Consider the following 19,268-nt stretch of genomic DNA (forward strand, 5'->3'; position numbering starts at 1 on the left):
CTCTCCTCCTCAAGGGACTGGACGCAAAAAGATGTTATTGGTGGACGACCTTCGCAACACCAAAAAGAGTCTCGTCCGAATTCACAACCCTCATGACCAGATGTGTTTAGCCCGAGCCATCGTGGTGGGACGAACCTATGCCAACAAGAACGACACGGCAGAATGGAAAAGAACCTGGAAAACTATTCAACAATCGGACCGAGCCAAACAACGAAACGAAGCAGAACTCCTGTTGCAACAAGCTGGCCTGTCCAAAGACACACCTTGTGGCATTCCTGAGATGCAGAAATTGCAAGATGTCCTAGCTCCACTCTACACCTTGAAAGTGCACCCTCAAGAAATGCGCGGGCCTCTGTTGTTTCGAGGCCAACATTTTAAGGACGGAAAATACATTCATGTTTATTATCACGATGACCATTTCGATACCATTACCACTATCACCGGATTCCTGGGATATGCTTATTATTGTGAGAAATGTGATTATGGTTATAACAATCGAGAGAAACACAAGCATTGTGGATGGAAATGCCCAGGATGTTTGGCCTCTCCACCCTGTCTGAGCGAAGAACCAGTGCCTTGTTCGACTTGTCTGCGCACGTTTGTCAGCCCTACCTGTTACCAACAACATTTGAAAACACAAGGTTCACAGAAGAAATGTGCTTGTCAGCTCCTAAGATTGTGCCCTACGTGTGGACAAGGCCTACTTACCAATAATGCCAAGGCACACGTATGTCGAGGAAAGAAAAAATGTCACATTTGTCACCACATCGTGGACTTGGAACACCAATGCTACGTGCAAAAATACCAACCCCCACCAGAGAAAGAGGACGGTCACAAGAAGAAAGGCAATTTCATCTTTTTCGATTTCGAATGCATGCAAGAGACCGGCATTCACATTCCTAATTTCTGCGTGGCTCATCGAGCGTGCGAGAAGTGCATTCAAGAACCTATCTTCAGTCATTGCCCTCACACGTTAGCCGATTTTGCCCAATGGGTCTTAGATCCCATCGACAAGACATGGAGCCAAGAGGACATCGAACGTTACGGAGATTGTCATCGTCATGCCACGGTGATGGCTCACAATTTCTCCGGATACGATGGACAGTTTCTTTTGAGGTACTATACGGAACATGGCACCGAACGTCCTAAAGTGACTTTGAACGGAGCCAAAATCATTTTCATGCAAGTGGGACAAGTACAGTTTAAAAATCCGATGAGCTATCTGGCCATGCCTTTGAGTCGAATGCCTAAAACGTTTGGAATGACAGAAATGGCTAAAGGGTACTTTCCACACTTTTTCAATACGGAAGCCAATCAACACGCTGTTCTACCCCATTTGCCTGAGGCTCAATATTACGACCAGGACAACATGCGTACCGAACAACGAGAAGCTTTCTACGCTTGGTACCAGGCTCACGCCTCGGACCCTTTCGACTTTCAGGAAGAAATGCTAAAGTATTGTCGTTCCGACGTGGACATTTTACGGCGTTGCTGTGGAAAATTTCGAGAACTGTTCATGGAACACGGAGGGGTCGATCCTTTGAAAGAAGCTTGCACCATTGCCAAAGCGTGTTCCTTAGTGTACCGACAACGATTCATGCCTGAAAACACCGTGGCTGTCATCAGTCCTCAAACGACCCACTATGTCAAACGTCAATACTCGGTCAAAGCCCTACGTTGGTTACATTACTTGTGCGACAAGGAAGACAAGTGGATTCAGCATGCCCGCAACGGAGAGGGCGAAAAGACCATCGGAACGTATTCGGTCGATGGCTGGGACTTAGAAAACCCTAAGATCGTGTACGAGTTTAACGGTTGCTTATTTCACGGATGTCCCGTCTGTTACCCTGACCGTAGCACTAAAAATCAGTTTTTGCAACGAACCATGGAAGACTTGTACCAGGACACTTGTCAGCGGCGCCTAAAGTTAGAACAGCAAGGATACCAAGTGGTGGAAATGTGGGAGCACGAGTACGATCACCGTATGAAAACCGATCCCGAGTTTAAACGCCTCGTGGAAAGTTACCAGTTCATGGACCCGCTGAACCCGAGGGATAGTTTGTACGGAGGAAGGACCAATGCCACCTGTTTGCTGTACCAAGCCGACGAAGAGAAAGGAGAAGAAATCAAATACTTGGACGTGTGTTAGCTGTATCCCTACGTGTGCAAATATTGTCGCTTTCCTGTAGGGCACCCGCAATTGCTGACGGAACACATCGACCTGAACAACATTCGACAATACGAAGGCTTGATCAAGTGTAAAGTTTTGCCTCCCACGAACCTATACCATCCCGTCTTACCTCACCATTGTCAAGGCAAACTGATGTTTCCCTTGTGCCGTACTTGTGCCGAAACGTGCAACCAAGACCAACCTTGTCATCACAGCCAGGAAGAACGGGCCTTGACGGGAACCTGGGTCAGCGTAGAATTGTTCAAAGCTCTGGACATGGGATACCAACTGTTAGAAGTGTACGAAATTTGCCACTTTCCCAAGACACAACAATACCACAAGGGTGATCCCAGTCAGAAAGGCATTTTCGCCGACTACGTGGATGCCTTTTTGAAACTGAAACAAGAAGCCAGCGGCTATCCGTCCTGGTGTCACACTCCCGAAGACCAAATACAATTCAAAGAGAAATACTACGAACAAGAAGGCATCACTTTAGACCACATCGAGAAAAACGAAGGCAGGCGATCGTTTGCCAAAGTGATGTTAAATTGCTTGTGGGGTAAAATGGCACAACGACCGTGTTTACCCAAGACGGAATATTTGACAGAACCTTCCCGCTACTTTCAGATGATTCACGACAAAACCAAATACATGAAACACGTGGACGTCGTTCGAGAGGATTTGATCTTGGTCAATTACGAAGAAGATCTGGACTTTGTACAAGACGACCCTTTTGGAAATGTCATCATTGCGGCTTACGTGACAGCTCATGCTCGCTTAAAATTGTACGAAGCTTTAGAACTGTTAGGGGAACGCGTCCTGTACTTTGACACGGACATTTACATCCATCACCCGAGTCAACATCACCCTAACATCGAAGGAGACCGTTTAGGAGCCTGGACAGACGAGCGTCCCGACGACAAGATTCTAAGTTTCGTCAGTGGCGGTCCCAAAAATTACGGCTACGAATACCGGGACAAACAAGGAGAAGTGCACACGACGTGCAAAGTGAAAGGACTGACTGAATCATCGTACCAGTCGAGTGGTCAACTTTGGGGTATTGAAAGAAGCCTTGCAATCGGGAGAGGATGGACACTTTAAAGTGATCACCTATCAACCGAACAAGATTGTACGTTTACCCACTCACCACATCGTCAGTCGACCCTTGGAAAAAGTCTATCAAATCGTGTACCAGAAGCGAGTGAGACTTCCCAATCACTTTACGTTGCCGTACGGTCACGTCGGTATTGGTCTGTATATAAAAAGGAACCCTAGGCAATATCGATAGTTCATTGGGACTACCAAGACCGAGCGAACAAGATGAATACTTTCAGAGAAACACAGAACAAGTTGTTTAGAAAGGCACAATTCAAGTGTGAGGCTTCGGAAGTGGAATGCGATTGTGAGCCTTGCGATGGGTACGATGCTGTACGTGGTGACCTGAGCGATGCCGTAAAGCATCATGGGAACTTTAGTGTCCCTACCCCTATCATGGAAAGGGATGCTGTGCGTGTCAAACCTGTGGGATGCGAAAGTGATGCCGCTCGTCCCCTTGGACATTTTACAAAGTTTCGTTTTAAAGGGGAATGTTCACCTTCACGTCTACCCCCCTACGGATGTCATCCAGCCTTGAGCAAACTCCTGCCCATGTCACTCAACCCTCATCGAAACGAACCTGTGAAAGACGAATATTCGTTTCCTGTGCGTTTGTCGGAATACTGCGACTTTGAAAATCGTCTTCAATCGTTCAAAGGAAAATGGCCTAAGTATCTGGGAGGACCGACCCCCGAAGATTTAGCCAGAGCCGGATTTTTCTACTTGGGCGAAGGAGATAAAGTCAAGTGCTTCAGTTGCGGTGTGTCACTTCACCACTGGGAACCGCAATATTCGGCCTACGTAGAACATGCTCGATGGTCACCGAATTGTCATTACTTACCCTTAGTGGGACCAAGACATTGAAGTAACTTACCATGTCGTTGACGAAGAAGAAACCAGATTGGTTAGGAGTCAAATGTTGGACATCACCGAGACCAGTATTTAAACTTCATTTCAAAAACGATATTGAATCATTACCTAAAGAACTGCAAGAGAAGATTTACAAGGAAGTTTGGCAGGGGTTTGCCAGAGTGAAATCTCAATGGGTGACTGTAGAACTTTTGTGTCGAGAAATTCATAAGAGGAAAGTGAAAAAAATCAACCAGTGTGTTAGATTTCTTTGGGTCAAGGGTGCATTCCTCCTATTGTATCGCTTTAGACCGTTTACATCAAAAGAGTTCAGTGACATTCTTGGACGTTGCCCTGAATGGCAGTGGTCAGAAATTACTCACTATGTGGATTACTTTTGTGAATTGTACGGACTGACCTATTCATGAATACTTTACAAGAGAACATTCGTGCTTTGCCTGTGGAGTTGAGAGAAAGGATTTACCGAGAGCTGGTCAGAATACAAGTGAAACGTAAAGAACAATTGCATCCGTTACGTCACTGGTACCTGAATGCTATACAAGGACTGATTGAGTTGAAACTGTTCCATTGGACAGACATTGATCAACGACCTCCTGGTTATAAAAAGGAATGGTTTGGTAAACGTACTGCATCGAATTCCAGAGGAAGAGTTAACGAATTACCAACATCTTTCAACTTGGTGAAAGAGGAAACTTCTGAACGAATTGTAATGTGTAGATTAGTGGTGAAACGATTTAGATTCAACAATGAATTAAAACCATGTTTGTGCAAACAGTACATTTCTTGTGTCAGACCAAAGAGGATTTAGTATGACCTATTCATGGATACTTTGCTAGAGAACATTCGTGCCTTGCCTGTGGAATTGAGAGAATGCATTTACCGAGAGCTGGTCAAAATACAAGTCAAACGTAAAGAACAATTGCATCCGTTACGTCACCAGATCTTTAACCACTGGTACCTGAATGGTATAAGAGGACTGATTCGTCAGAAATTTTTTCACTGGTCAGACCTTGTTGAACACTTTCAATTTGTGAATGATGATGGACCAGACGTTCGTAATTTTGGTTACTTAGAGATTCATTTACTGCAACGTATTGAGGAAGACGAGTTAAAGGATTACCAACATTTGTTACATGGAATCTGCTTAGAGAAAGACGAAACATCCAGACAAACTCTGACGTTTCAGTTACAGTATGTAACATTTAAATTCCCTACTGGAGAACGAACATGTTTGGTTAGAAATTACCTTTATTGCTTCCGAAACAAGGACACTATAAAATCAAGTTGCCATGCCACGGATTATGTCACATATCATTCAACAGATTCCGTGGAAGGAACTCAATGACCATATTCAAACCGTGGATCATTACCATCGATTATTACAAGAACTGTATCCATTCAATTTGGGACGACAAGTGGTGTGTGTCTTAGTGACTTGTTTTCTGGGATTTCGTTTACCAGCCGAATCTTTGTGGACTCTTTACGATCAGTACTTACCACCTCAATGGCCTTAAATGGTCACGAAAAACTCCTTTTATTCAAAGCCTTGCGTTTTCATCTGGATACTTCTCGACCTCTACGGGAAAAAAAGATTCGTCAACTTTTCGCTACCCAAGACGTGTATGACGATGTGTGTGTAGCTTGTGACTTACATCCCCATTGGACAAATGTCCGTGCCTGGAAAGAATGGGATTTTGAGGCTTGGACCCAAGAAGTGGCCCAGTATGCACGAGAGTTGTTCAAGGAAAAAAGTTACTTTTCAACCCGTGTTAATGACGGTGCCAGAAGAACCCGTCACCCAGGACAGGACTGTCGTGGACAGGCCTGAAAGACCCTTTCGGGAGGACACTTGTGTGACCTTACCCCAACTATAGAACTGGTTAGAACATTACCCAAAACATGTGGTTGTTGTACAGACACTTGTTTTTATTCCACGTTCATGGTTATCATGTGCCTTTTATTCTTGTACTTAAGCCTTTGGCTTTTATGTATTTTTGTCTTTCGTATTCATGTTTGAAAAAAAAAACATTCAATAAACGTGTTCTGAAAAAGTATATAAACTCTTGTCTTGTTTGTTTTTCGTGTCACAAGCGACATTTCTCACACAATGGCTACCTCTGCTGTCTCTGCTCCCTCTTCCTCTACTGTCAAAGTCATCGACGAACACTTAGATCGTGCCAGTTGGGAGGCTTTGTATCTTCGCCATCCCTTTAACATGCTCATTGCTGGACCTAGCGTTTCAGGCAAAACCGAATTCGTCAAACGTTTGATCGAACATAAACATCATTTGACCGATCGGCCACCTCAACGGATCGTGTGGTGTTACAAAGAGTGGCAATCGGCGTACAACCTCTTGCGAGAAAGTCAAGGCGATTCCATCGTGTTTGTGGAAGGCATTCCTAAAGAAGACGACGGCATCGTCTCTGACTCCCGTCAAACCCATTTGGTCATTTTCGACGACATGTTAGGAGAAGACGAAGAAGAAATTAAATTGTGGTTTACGCGCAAAGGGCATCACCGTAATGCCAGTGTCGTTTACATCACCCAAAATTTGTTTCAACAAAGTAAAGCTCATCGCACCATCAGTCTCAATGCGCATTACGTGGTCTTGTTTAAAAGCCCTCGAGATAAATCGCAAGTGCAAGTCTTAGCCAAACAGTTAGGAACGCCTTGGCTGGCTCAGGCGTACGACGATGCCACTCAAACTCCACACGCCTATTTACTCGTCGATTTGAAACCTACGACCCCCGAGGATTTGCGATTTCGTACCCACTTGTTTCACCACTGGTGCCAAGACGGAGGGCCTGTCCTGTACACGTCTCCGTCCTCGACTTCATTTCACTCACCATAAAAAAATCTATAAAAGCCTCAGACCCTTTTTCGTCTGTCTCACACAGTGTGAACATGACGTCCCTTCAGTCGCATCTTCCCGTCAAATTGATTCGTGCCTTGTATGGCATCAGTCGAGAAAAAGATCCACAAACACGAGCTCGTGTCTTAGAAGCTAGTCTCAAAGAAGTCTTACGATGGTTCACGGTGACGGCACGTCAATTACTCCAAGGAATCATTCAGATTCCTCATCAAACCAAACGCTTTTTCGATCGAAACAAAGTCGCTTTGGTCCAACTGGCCGATCCCCGCATCGACACTCAAACCAAAAAACAAATCATTTTGAAACCTGGAGGGAGCGGTACTCTAGGAGGGGTCATCATTCGCTCACTCTTAAGATGGGATCCTAATGCCCCCAAAGTTATACCCAAGACAAAAGTCCAACGAAGCCCCAAGAAGAAAAAGAAAAAGACCAGGTCCCCAAGGAGAACTTCTCCAGTGGCGGGACCCTCCTCTGACCAGACACCACCCCGGAAAAAGAAAAGAAGCCCCCAGAAAAAGAAACAGAGAAAAAGTCCCCAGAAAAAGAAAAGTCCACAGAAGAAAACTAGTCGCAAGAGAGGCACTTCGGCCAGGACGCAACCTTACACTCGCAAACCACGATCTGCCACGGCAGTGACTGCGTCTCCGGCATACTCACGTTTGTCCACTTCTCCGTTGATGACACCAGGAACTGAAGAGTACTTGGAGACGTTGATCACACCAAGAACTGCTCCGTTGATGACCCCCAAAAGAACTTCCCCAGTGGCAGGACCCTCCAATTTAGTGGCAGTGGCTGCTGTTCACAAAGTACCTTCTCCCAAAATCAAAGTCCATGAAAGATCGGGCATGTTACAAAGTTTACTGGATTTGTCCAAGCAAGAACTGGCTCGATTTAGTCCGTTGCGTACCCCTGCACGACGTGTCATGCCTGTCCTCAAACTGATACGACGTAAAGACAATCAGTGGCGACGCGTTCCAGTATAAAAAAGGCCTGTGACCAAGTAGGGTATCAGTGCTTTTTTTTGTGCTCCTGAAGACTCAAAGATGTCACCCTCCAGAAAACCCCAAGGAAAGAAAAGGAAAGGACTGCCACCACGTTTAGCCAAACATGGGGACATGTTATCTGTCCTGTCCAAAGCTTCTCCACCCCTACGTAAAAAACTCATTGAAACGGCCTCCAAAGAGGTCATCGATACCGTGTGCGAATGTTGTTTGAACGTTTTGAAAGGCACGATCCCTTTGTCCAAACACCAGAAACAATGCTTAAGCAAGCATCGTGACGTTCTTCGGAAAATGGTTCGAAAGAAAATTCCCATTCGTCAAAAAAAGAAGATGTTGGTCCAACGTGGAGGCATTTTGCCTCTCTTGTTAGGCCCCATACTGAAAGGAGTCTTGGGAACCATGTTGGGAGGACTGGCGGGAGCAAGATAAAAAGGTCTTCGGAAGTCCCAAGATTTCAGAATCGACCCCTGACAACCCCATGGAAGGACGAAAACTAGCTTTAGTGCCTTACAAACGATGGATGGAATACCATCGGTGGCAAGAACAACGCACCCCGCATTTACCTCCCAATCCCAATTTGAGCGAGATGTCCCAGTTACAACACGAATTGCAGTCCTTGATGGATCGCCAAGATTTGTCCGAAACAGAAAAATCGCAAAAGTACGGTCAACGCTTGCAACGACTGCAACTCTTTCACCAGAAAGCTTTAGACGAAACAGCTCTACCCACTCTGAAAGATTTTAAGACCTTGATGAAAAGTCCAGCACCATCACCAGTACCAGTACCAGTACCAGTACCAGTGGTCAAGACAGAAAAAGGAGAAGAAGAAGAGGAAGGGTTTCTAACTCCACCAGAAAAAGTACGCAAGTTAACAACACCACCTACCTCCAGAATTGGATGGATTAAAAAGATGATGGCCACCCCTTCTTCATCACAAGAGAAAAAGAAAGTGAAGACAGAAGTGAAACAAGAACCGATATCCCCTGCACAGACATCCTCCTCCTCCTCTTCGACACCTATTGCTGGTCGCACACGCAAAGCCTTGCAATCCAAGAAAATACCCCAAGAGAAAAAGAGTAGCCTCTTCCAAGAGTGGGTGCCTTATTAACACATCAACCAACACAAAAAATGGAAAAAGTCTTAGCCAGCATTTACTACGATCCCTCGCATCCTGCAGGTTACGCAGGAGTTCAAAAATTGTATCGTGCTGCCAAAACTCGACTGAAAAGTCTCCGTTTACCTCAAGTGCAACGATGGTTACAAGAACAAGCTACCTACACTTTACACAAACCCATTCGACGCAAGTTTGCCAGAAGTCGCACCCGAGTGGAAGGCATCGATCATCAATGGCAAGCCGATTTAGCCGATGTCTCTCATTTGGCCAGCTACAATCGCGGCTACAAATATTTGTTTTGTGTCATCGACGTCTTTTCCAAATTTGCCTGGGTCGTGCCCTTGACTTCCAAATCGAGCAGCGAGTTAGTGCGAGCCCTGCAACGGGTGTTGAAACAAAGCGGTCGTCGCCCTCTTCGATGGCAAACGGACAAAGGCACCGAATTTCTGAACCAAGCTTTCCAAAAAGAATTAAAGAAACGTGACATTCATTTTTTTACCACCGACAATCCCGAAACCAAAGCCAGCATCGTGGAACGTTTTCAAAGTACTTTGAAAGAACGCATGTGGAAATATTTTACGCATCACCACACTCTGAAGTACATCGACATCTTACCGCACCTAGTGCAAGCGTACAACCAATCTTACCATCGAAGCATCGGACGTGCCCCGCAAGACGTGACTCCCGACAACGAAGTGCTGGTGTTTGAGCGTCTGTTTGGTACGTCCCCGACGAGGGCTGTCCCCAAGAAAAGTGGAGAGTTGACCGTAGGAGATTGTGTGCGCATTGGCAAAACCAAAGGCACTTTTGACAAAGGTTACTTACCTAACTGGACGACCGAACTGTTTCGCGTCACTGGACGAGTGCATGGCCGTGATCCTGCCGTCTATAAATTGGAAGACATGAACGGAGAAGTGCTCAAAGGAACGTTTTATTTGCCCGAGTTACAACGTGTCACCAAAAAGGAAGACGACGTGTACGACATCGAAAGCATTCTCGAACGCAGAACCCGTAAAGTGGGCAAACGACGTGTCAAAGAAGTCAAAGTACGTTGGAAAGGATATCCGCCCAGTTTCGATTCTTGGATCGACGCTTCGCAAGTCATCGACTATAAAAAGAAGTGACCATCATGCCCTTTCACACAGCAGACGCAGCTACGTCGACCACTCCTTCTTCACCTAGTTCTTCGGTGCAAGATTTACAAAAACAACCCTTGTGGGTGTGGTGTGGAGAACGTGTGCCTAAAACGCAAATCGTCTTTTTTTCTGCCAAATCTTCGTGGTGTATTGTGTCATCGGAGCAGCCATTGCCAATTTGAGTTTGCAACAAGGAGACAAACAATTGTGGACCATTTTATTGAGCAGTTGCATCGGTTACCTGCTTCCCAATCCCTCCCTGAAATTCTCCTCGAACGGGAACCTTGTGTCCAGTGCCAGTGTCAGTCACCACTCCAACCACAATCAGAACCCCATTTTAGACGGAGACACGCCTCTGACGTCCAGTAATATCCCCTCAGACAGCCACAGAACTCTGGAATTATGAGTCACCAAAACCAATTTTACTTAACCTTACCCAGTGACAGTTCCATGGAGGTGTTTCCCCACAACACGTTGTGCTGTTACACGGCCAAATTACCTCAAGCCATCCCCTTAGATCACGAAGCCCATTGGGAAGTGGCTTTAGTAGAAATGATTCACCCGACCCAAGTCCTCAATGTCCTTCCCAATCAAAATTTTTTTACGGTGGAAGTTCTTGACGAGCCATTGCAACAGGAGTTGGATAAGAGAGCCACCATATCTGACATTAAAACCTATAATGACAAAACTCAAAAGTGGACCTACCACTTGTCCATTCTCCCAGGCTATTATTTTAGTTGTCATCATTTGGTCAGCGCCATAGCCTCCAGGTTTAATGGCGTGTTTGGGAAAGCTTTTGAGATTGTCAAGAACAAAAGTGTCACCATGGAGTACCACAAAGTAGCTCGTCGCTTCTTGATGAAATTTGAGCGGAGTAAAATCCTGTCCATTGTATTTTGTCCTGAATTGTTTGACATGTTGGGCGGTGACATGGAGCTGAGGAAGAAAGTAGAACGAAAAGGACAACCCGAATCATCAGGCATTTACGACAACGAGACTTTTGCCAAGTTTTTTCGTACCCCGGTAGAACTGAACCAAGGACTGAATTTGATGCTTGTGTACTCCGATGTGGTGGAGTACAACGTGGTGGGACACACCTCCGTGCCGTTACTGCGTGTCATTCCTTTCAAAGTGGATTCTGCCACGAATTCTGACGAGGAAGGTGGAAACACTTACCACGTCCACCGCGAATTTGTCCATCCTCACTATTTGCCGGTCAGCAAGTCGTATTTGGACACGGTCAACATTGCTATAAAAGGAGATTTGGGACAAAATATTCCATTCACCAAAGGAAAAGTCACGGTGAAACTCCATTTTCGAAAACGGTTTTTTTTACGACTCGTAAGTCATGTGTCCAGTGTACCGAGGGGTTGCTCGACAGCGAGGACACGGTTTAGGAGATATGTTAAAATCGGCCTTTCGTTCGGTGGCCCCGGTGTTGAAACCGATGGTGACACGCGGATTGCACGCCTTGAAAGATGCGGCACTGACGCAAGGCAAAGAATTTCTCCAAAATGTCATCATCGACAAACAAAACCCTAAAGAAGCCTTCATGAGGGCAGGCAAAAATGTCTTGCTGCAAACGGGTAAAGACATTTTAGGCCGACGAGACACACCTATAAATGCCCTGCACGCTACCGAGTCAGGCATTCAGCAAGGACAAGGCAGAAAGAGACGACGAAGAAAACACCTTTTCACCAGACTTCAAGCTAGAAAGGCCAAGAAAAGAAGAACCGTTCGAGACTTAGACGTTTTCGATTATTGAGACACAGAAAAAAATGATGCACCGAGAGTCATGTGCTTGTTCCAAGACGGAACTGGATATGTTTGCCATGCCCCCCACCATGATGACGATGCAAGAATCCCAGTGGGTGGAATTTCATCCCGTCTCCTCTTTGACGGATTCCGCTCCCATCGAGTTCGAAATCAAAGGACAACCCGAAGATTACATCGATCTGAATAGCAGTTACCTGTATTTGAAAGTGAAATTGATCAAAACGGACAACACCAATCCAGGAGGCGATGCTAGAGTAGCTCCCGTCAACAATTTCATGCATTCCTTGTTCAGCGAAGTGGACTTGTACTTGAATAACAAACTGGTCAGCAGCAGCATGGATACTTACCCGTATCGTGCCTACCTGGAAAATCTCTTGACGTACGGAAAAGAAGCCAAGAACACTCATCTGGATGCTTGCGTGGTATGGAAACCTGACACAGCGGGTGAGAACACGTTTACCGACCTAGCTATTGCACCAGAAGATGACAATCCTCACAATGCGGGATATATGGCTCGAAGACAGAAAATTCTGCAAGGGCGAAGTTTAGAACTGATGGATCGTTTGCATTTGGACATGTGGTTACAAGAAAAGTATTTGCTGAACGGGGTGGATATCTGTCTGAGACTGAATCGTAGCAGTGCCGCTTTCCATTTGATGGCCCATGCCAATGAATACAAAACTATCATCCAAGAAGCCAGGCTCTACGTACGTCGTGTGGAAGTGTTACCTAAAGTGGGAAACGACGTCAGTCAGACATTGAGCAGAACGACCGCCAAGTATCCGATACGACGCGTAGAAGTGAAAACGTTCACCATTCCTGCTGGACAGTGATCCATGATCGAAGATCATCTGTTCCAAGGCCAGTTACCCAAACGTTTGATTGTTGGCATCGTCAAGAATTCAGCTTTCAATGGAGCCCACAACGAAAATCCTTTTGAGTTTCGACACTTTGGCGTGTCCAAGATCGAAGTCAGTCGCGATGGAAAGACCTTGTGTACCCGACCCTTTGAGCCTAACTTTGCCCAGAAGAATTACTTGAGATCGTACTTGTCGCTGTACGAAGCTACCGGTCAGTTAGGAACCAACACCAGTCATGGCTTTACGTACGAGGATTATGCAGGAGGCTATGCTTTGTGGGCTTTCGATTTCACTCCAGACCAAGGCAGCGACGAGGGACATTTCCACCCTATAAAATCCGGCCAAATTCGTGTGGAAATTCAGTTTGTGAATGCACTAGATGCAGGGAACACAGTGAACGTCATCCTGTATGCAGAATTCGACAATACGATAGAAATCAACAGTTTGAGAGAAGTCATTCTAGATTACTAGAAGTCATGGAACACTGTTATCCCTCTTTACCTAGTGGAGAAACTTTGGAGATGGAATGTGAGGACACCGTGGAAAAAGAAGAAGTGATCATGATGAAGTCAAGATGGCCAGAACAAGAAGCCCATTTAGTCTCCTGTTTTGCCAAACACTTGGTGGAAAAAATGACGGAGTTGATCAAGAAAAATTGCTATGGATGTCAAAACGATCATCCCAGTCAAATTCAACACGATAAATGCCTGATGTTGAGTCAAGAAGAAAAATTGGACGAGTATCTGGACGAAGCTTGGAGTCTCATCTCGAACAAAGACGTGTTACACCATTGGTATAAAGACTTGCGTGAACATTCTTGTCCACCATTAACCACTCAAGAGATCCATCGTATCGAAGCTCTCCTGAATCAGAGTGAGGAAACAGAACGAATAACCGTTTATTCGTCAGACATTTTCAAGCAAAAAGTCAGGATCGAATTGACAACTTATTATGACCTGTGAAGAAGAAAAAAAGCACACACAAATCAATGGATACCTGGGAACTTTATTACCTTTTGAGCCACAGTTCGTATACGGCTTCTTGGAATCCTGTCGTCTGTGCTAAAGATGAACTCCCTCATCGCAAACCTAAAGACCATCAAGCTTACGTGATCAACACGGACGACAGTCATCTCCCAGGAACCCACTGGGTAGCCGTCTACTTTCCTCAAGAAGGATGTGTGGAATATTTTGATTCGTACGGATTGTCCCCTTTGGAAGACGATGTCATCGACTTTATGAGAAGAAATGCTCAAACCACCCGATTCAATAATGTGAAATTGCAAGGCACAGATTCCTTGGTGTGTGGACAGTACTGTGTGTATTTTCTGCATCATCGCAGCCTTGGCTATTCCTTAGAACATTTAGTGACTCATTTTGATCCTCGTTCTTCTGCTAGAAACGATGTGAAAGTAGATCGATGGTTTTGTGACCATTATGCTTATCTTTTGTCTCAAGCTAGGAAACGTAGTGTCCATCAATGGCCTAATGATTTCCAACAGTGGAAATCACAATTTCATTCACAACGTTGTCAGCCCTGTTTAAAGTAGATTGTCAATTGAGAAAAAGTGTTTGTGATTTTAAAAAAATTGTTTGATGTTATAGTGTTGGATTATTGTTAAAAATGTTAGAGTTGTTGTTTAGTGTTAAGTGATTTCTGAATAAAAAATGTTGTGTTTTGAAAAAAATGCCTTTGTGGTTTGTTTAGCTATAAGAATGTTGGATTCATGCTCTTTCATTTCTTACTATCCCTCTCATGACACTCACTGAACGTTGCGAATCGAAAACCGTGTGGGGGATGTTTTCCTTCACGTCCGCGCTTTGACTTTAAGAACCGGGGTTGTTTCCAGTCTAACCATCCATTGTCGACTCATCCTCCTAAGAAGATGTGCTCCAAACTAGCTAAGCTCAACGAAGCCTACGTGAATTTGCATAGGGTCAGACACAGTCTGATACCGAAGCCAGAAGAAGTAGAGAATGTGAGAATGTTAAAAATCACTGAAGACCTGATAGAAGAGCTCTTCAGAGAAGAAATGAACAGGGATAAAGAAGAATGGACAGAGAAGTACAGACTTCAGAGACAGCAGCAACAGCAGCAACAGCAGCAACAACAACAGCAGCAACAACCTGAAGCTGACAGAGGCTTTGTCGATTGTCGTATCGACACCAAAGAGTTTTTCTTCTCTTTCCGAAGAAGCAGACCTATCGCCAGAAAGTCTATCCTCAGAGGACATCGCATTCTTAGAAACTAAAAAAGAATGCCATAGCAAACAAAAAACAGCCCTTTTCAGGGCTACCCAATACTCTAGAAAAGAAATAACGATCGATTTGCCAATGTGTGTAGGTAGAGTAGTGTGAATATAAACACTAACTCTTTTTTAAAATAAATGTGAAGGTATGTGTTTGTAAGTGCTTAAGTAAGTTGGTGTGGATAGTAGATTAAAATAATGTTTTTTGGTGTTTGAGGTGTATATTTGGGGTTAGATTGGATTGCTTTGCGTATGTGGATAGTCTATTGAAGTGATTTATAAAAAATTTTAAAATAGTGATGAGTAGCATAAAAAGTGAGTGAGTGTTTCTTTTAGGTCCGCGCGTTGTTGTTTCTTTGGTCATGATCTAGGTAAGATCAATTTTATGTTTTTTAGGGGGATGTTTTCCATCACGTCATCGCTTTCAGTATAAATTGAAACTCGCTGGGCAGTCTAGCTACCCTTGTTGATTGATCAACAGTAAAAAATGAGCAGCAGACTGACTAAATTGATGGAACTCCAGATGCATCTGGAGTATGCCAGATACCTACTGAACGAACTAACTGCGGAGGCCCTTGTGGAAGAAGTGAGAATAGAACAGGAGGAGGAGGAGAGAAAAATGAAAGAAGAGAATGAAAGAAAGAGAGAGATCAGGTGTCACCCTATGATGAACCCTGTGTGCAAGGTGACACCTGAGGCAAGGACATCTCGCCAGCCTGTAGCTGAACCACAATCACAACGAAGACAAAGACAAAGAAGACAGAGGGAAGAAGAAGAAGTATTCACTATTCCGCAAACGGAGGAGTGGGATAGTGAAGCCACTCACCCGCCGTCTGCTCTTCAAACGAGTCATGTGAATTGGACTAATGATTGGAGTAGACGTTGTGTCTGTGGTGCCAGACCCGGAAGGTGCCACCATTAAGCAGGGGCCTCTGAAGTTAAAAACAAACAGCCCTTTTCAGGGCTACACAATACTCAAGAAAAGAAATAACCATCCATTTGCCAATGTGTGTAGGTAGAGTAGTGTGAATATAAACACTAACTCTTTTATAAAAAATGTGAGGGTATGTGTTTGTGTGTTAGTGTTTGTAAGAGCTAAGGTATGTTTGCGTGAATAGTAGATTATGGGTTTCTTAGCGTATGTGGAGAGTATAGTTTGGGTTTTATTATATGAAAAAAGTAGGGGATGTTTTCCTTCACGTCGGCGCGTTGTTTGGTCATGATCTAGGTAAGATCAATTTTATGTTTTAGGGGGGATGTTTTCCTTCACGTACGCGCTTTAAGTATAAGAACCCACAGTATTCGTCGTTCAAACCATTCTACAGAGAAGATGGCTTCGAACCACCTCGATAAATTTCAAACATTGCAAGACGTCCTTGACAATTTGGGAATGATAGAACAAATGCTAGTACGACTCAATGAAGACCATTATTCTTATAGTCCGCATAGAGTAAAAATGGAAATTAACAATTTAAGAAAAGCAAAGGATATGATAAGTGGTGTGATGAAGGAAATAAAGGAGGAAAAGGAGGATGAAGAGGAAAGGATAAGAATAAGAAAATGGAATGAAAACATTGAAAAAGAAGAAGAAAATGAGAAGAGGAAGAAAGAAGAGGAGGAGGAAGAGAAGAAAGAAGAGGAGGAAGAGAAGAAAGAAGAGGAGGAGAAAAAAAAGAAGAAAAAGAGTGTAGGAGAGAAAATAAGAAGTTGGTTGAGAAAAAGAAGAAATTAGAAGCAGAAGAAGAAGAAGAAGAAGAAGAAGAAAAACCAAAGGCCCTTTTCAGGGCCAGCCATATTTCTCGAAAAGAGATAGCCTTTCAATTGCCTACCCCTTTTTTTTATTTTATATTTTTTTTTAAAAATATAAAAAAAATCCCATGTTCAATTTCCCTTGACGCTATAAAGTCCCACCCTGTATAATTTCCTTTGACGCTAAACCGTCCCACGATTTTTCTCCATGTTAATTTCCCTTGACGCTAATCTGACCCACGATTTTTCTCCATGTTAATTTTCCCTTGACGCTAATCTGACCCAGGGGTCTCTGTAATGCTAATTCCCATTGACGCTAATGTGCCCCACTTAACTACTCATAATATACTTGTATGAAGCCACACTTACACAGATCACAAACCATGATCTACCGGATTTGACAAGAGCAGTGTTCACACGAATGGATGCATGTGATAAAGATCCCCAGCGGGAAACGTCACGAGGAACTAGAAGGAATTCATAGGTTGGAAGACGCGATAGGTAAATGTGGTCTCAAGCTTCAATCATGATATTACTAGAGTGAATCTCCACTTTCTCACTATGACTCAAACATCGTCATGCTGAACTATCAATGAAACGAGGTGGTTTTTATTAAATCAAATTATAACTGATATCTAAAGTATATACATGTAATAACAATCAAATTATCAACCATGCAGCTAGTTTCTACTACAGGTTAATCTTTGCTCTTCTCAAAGTTATTCAATAGTAGAAAACTGATGTAGTAAACTCTGTTAGAAAAAAACAACACCTCTCTATGGCTACACTTCACATTTTTGCAAACAACATCCCACTATTCTAAGATTATTCTAAAGATTATGGTCTATTATGTTTACCATCAATGTGAATACATTTGTCTCAGGTATGACGTGATTCATAATTCTGTTGATTAAAGAAAACTGTTACAATAAGCATATATTAACATAGTTTTACAAACTTGGAAAAAGAATCTTTACAGTAAAACATATCAACCCTTTGAGAATGGTTTTAAAACACATTCTCTTACTAACTTCGATGTCCGTAGTTTTTTATGTTGTCATTTGTTTACCAATAACAACAACAACTACTACTACTACTACTACTACTACTATTACGACTACTATTACTATCAGAATTAACAACACTAGCCGTAACTGTAACATAAATAACAGCACTAGTCCACACTGTAGTAGCAGAACTAACATTTCTAGCCGTAAAAGTAGTAGCAGAAGAAAAATAAAAATAAACATTGCAAACGGAAAAAGAACAAGCATAAACAATAACAGTAGTAGCAGTGGTAGTAATAATAGCACAACAAATGTTTGTGGTCAGAACTTATATTATCAAGCATAACCATTTCACACCAACACCGTTTGATTCTTTATTCAACTCATGTTGCTTTTTATTCGAGATATGTTGCATTGTTTCGAGAGACCCTTATCGTCAAAGTCTACGTGTCATACTTTCTTTACAGCGATTTTACAATACCTTTACAGACATTGTTATGCCTTTTGTTTTGGTTATTGATTAGTTCTAATATTACACCTCAATAGGTAGAGCAGGTTGCAGCCTTAGCACGAAAATAGTTTAAATCGTACAACAGTTACAATAAGATGGCGAGAGCAGACCTAAACACCCCTTCAAAAAGTAGTTGACTCACTGAATTCATCGCCTATACAAGGCAATCGGGAACAGATTTAACTGGTTTACCTGGGGCCATAATGCAAGGCGATATTATATAGAAATGTTACTTCACGTAGTTTTAACTATCAAATTATACCAGGAAGTAAAGTCCTGAATTGCTCTAATTTGAAAGAGGGGTCATGTACATGTAATGTATCATATATTAAAAGTCTGTTTTTTATTTTGTGTATAACAGTGAGAGGGAAAGGACTATATCATTACAAGGTAAGAGTTGTTACTAGATTTAAATATATAATGTTGAACTCTCCGTAAACCACGTTAGCAAATGAAAGTTATCTGTTCAATGTGTTTATTCCCAGGTAGCCACATTCATCCATTCATAAGAACTGGTCATCTTGTGCGTTTGACTTGACTGCATGGTAACAGTCATTCTAGCTGTACGAGAGAGAGAGAGAGAGAGAGAGAGAGAGAGAGAGAGAGAGAGAGATATGGTAATCAACTAAAGGTAATGACACTGAAAGAAGAATCATGTGAAAATGTAAATCAACCATATAAATTCCGTGTTTGTGTGTCTTTGAGTAAGTGGCGGTGCTTTAGCTGGAATGTATTTTTGCGAATAATTATTAATAAAACGACACTTTTTTAAGGTAGGTATTGCATATATTTCAATCGATTAATACATGTTCTAGAAAACGCTTGGTAGACTGGATAATGCTGAAGTGATTCACATGTT

At 43.3% G+C, this 19,268-nt stretch overlaps 1 protein-coding gene across 5 annotated transcripts in view; it reads left to right on the top strand.

Annotated features, from left to right (window-relative positions):
* The first annotated feature begins 18,653 nt into the window (after positions 1-18,653).
* LOC149800341 (uncharacterized) overlaps positions 18,654-19,268 on the top strand; it is a 30,256-nt gene continuing 29,641 nt past the window's right edge. For all 5 annotated transcript variants that reach the window (XM_089959943.1, XM_089959946.1, XM_089959945.1 and 2 more), the window contains exon 1: positions 18,654-18,799. The gene's annotated coding sequence lies outside the window, so the exon portion shown is untranslated. The remainder of the gene's footprint in view (positions 18,800-19,268) is intronic.

The sequence above is a fragment of the Sinohyriopsis cumingii genome, chromosome 5 (assembly GCF_028554795.1).
Source record: "Sinohyriopsis cumingii isolate HCF-2022 chromosome 5, ASM2855479v2, whole genome shotgun sequence".
NCBI lineage: Eukaryota > Metazoa > Mollusca > Bivalvia > Unionida > Unionidae > Sinohyriopsis > Sinohyriopsis cumingii.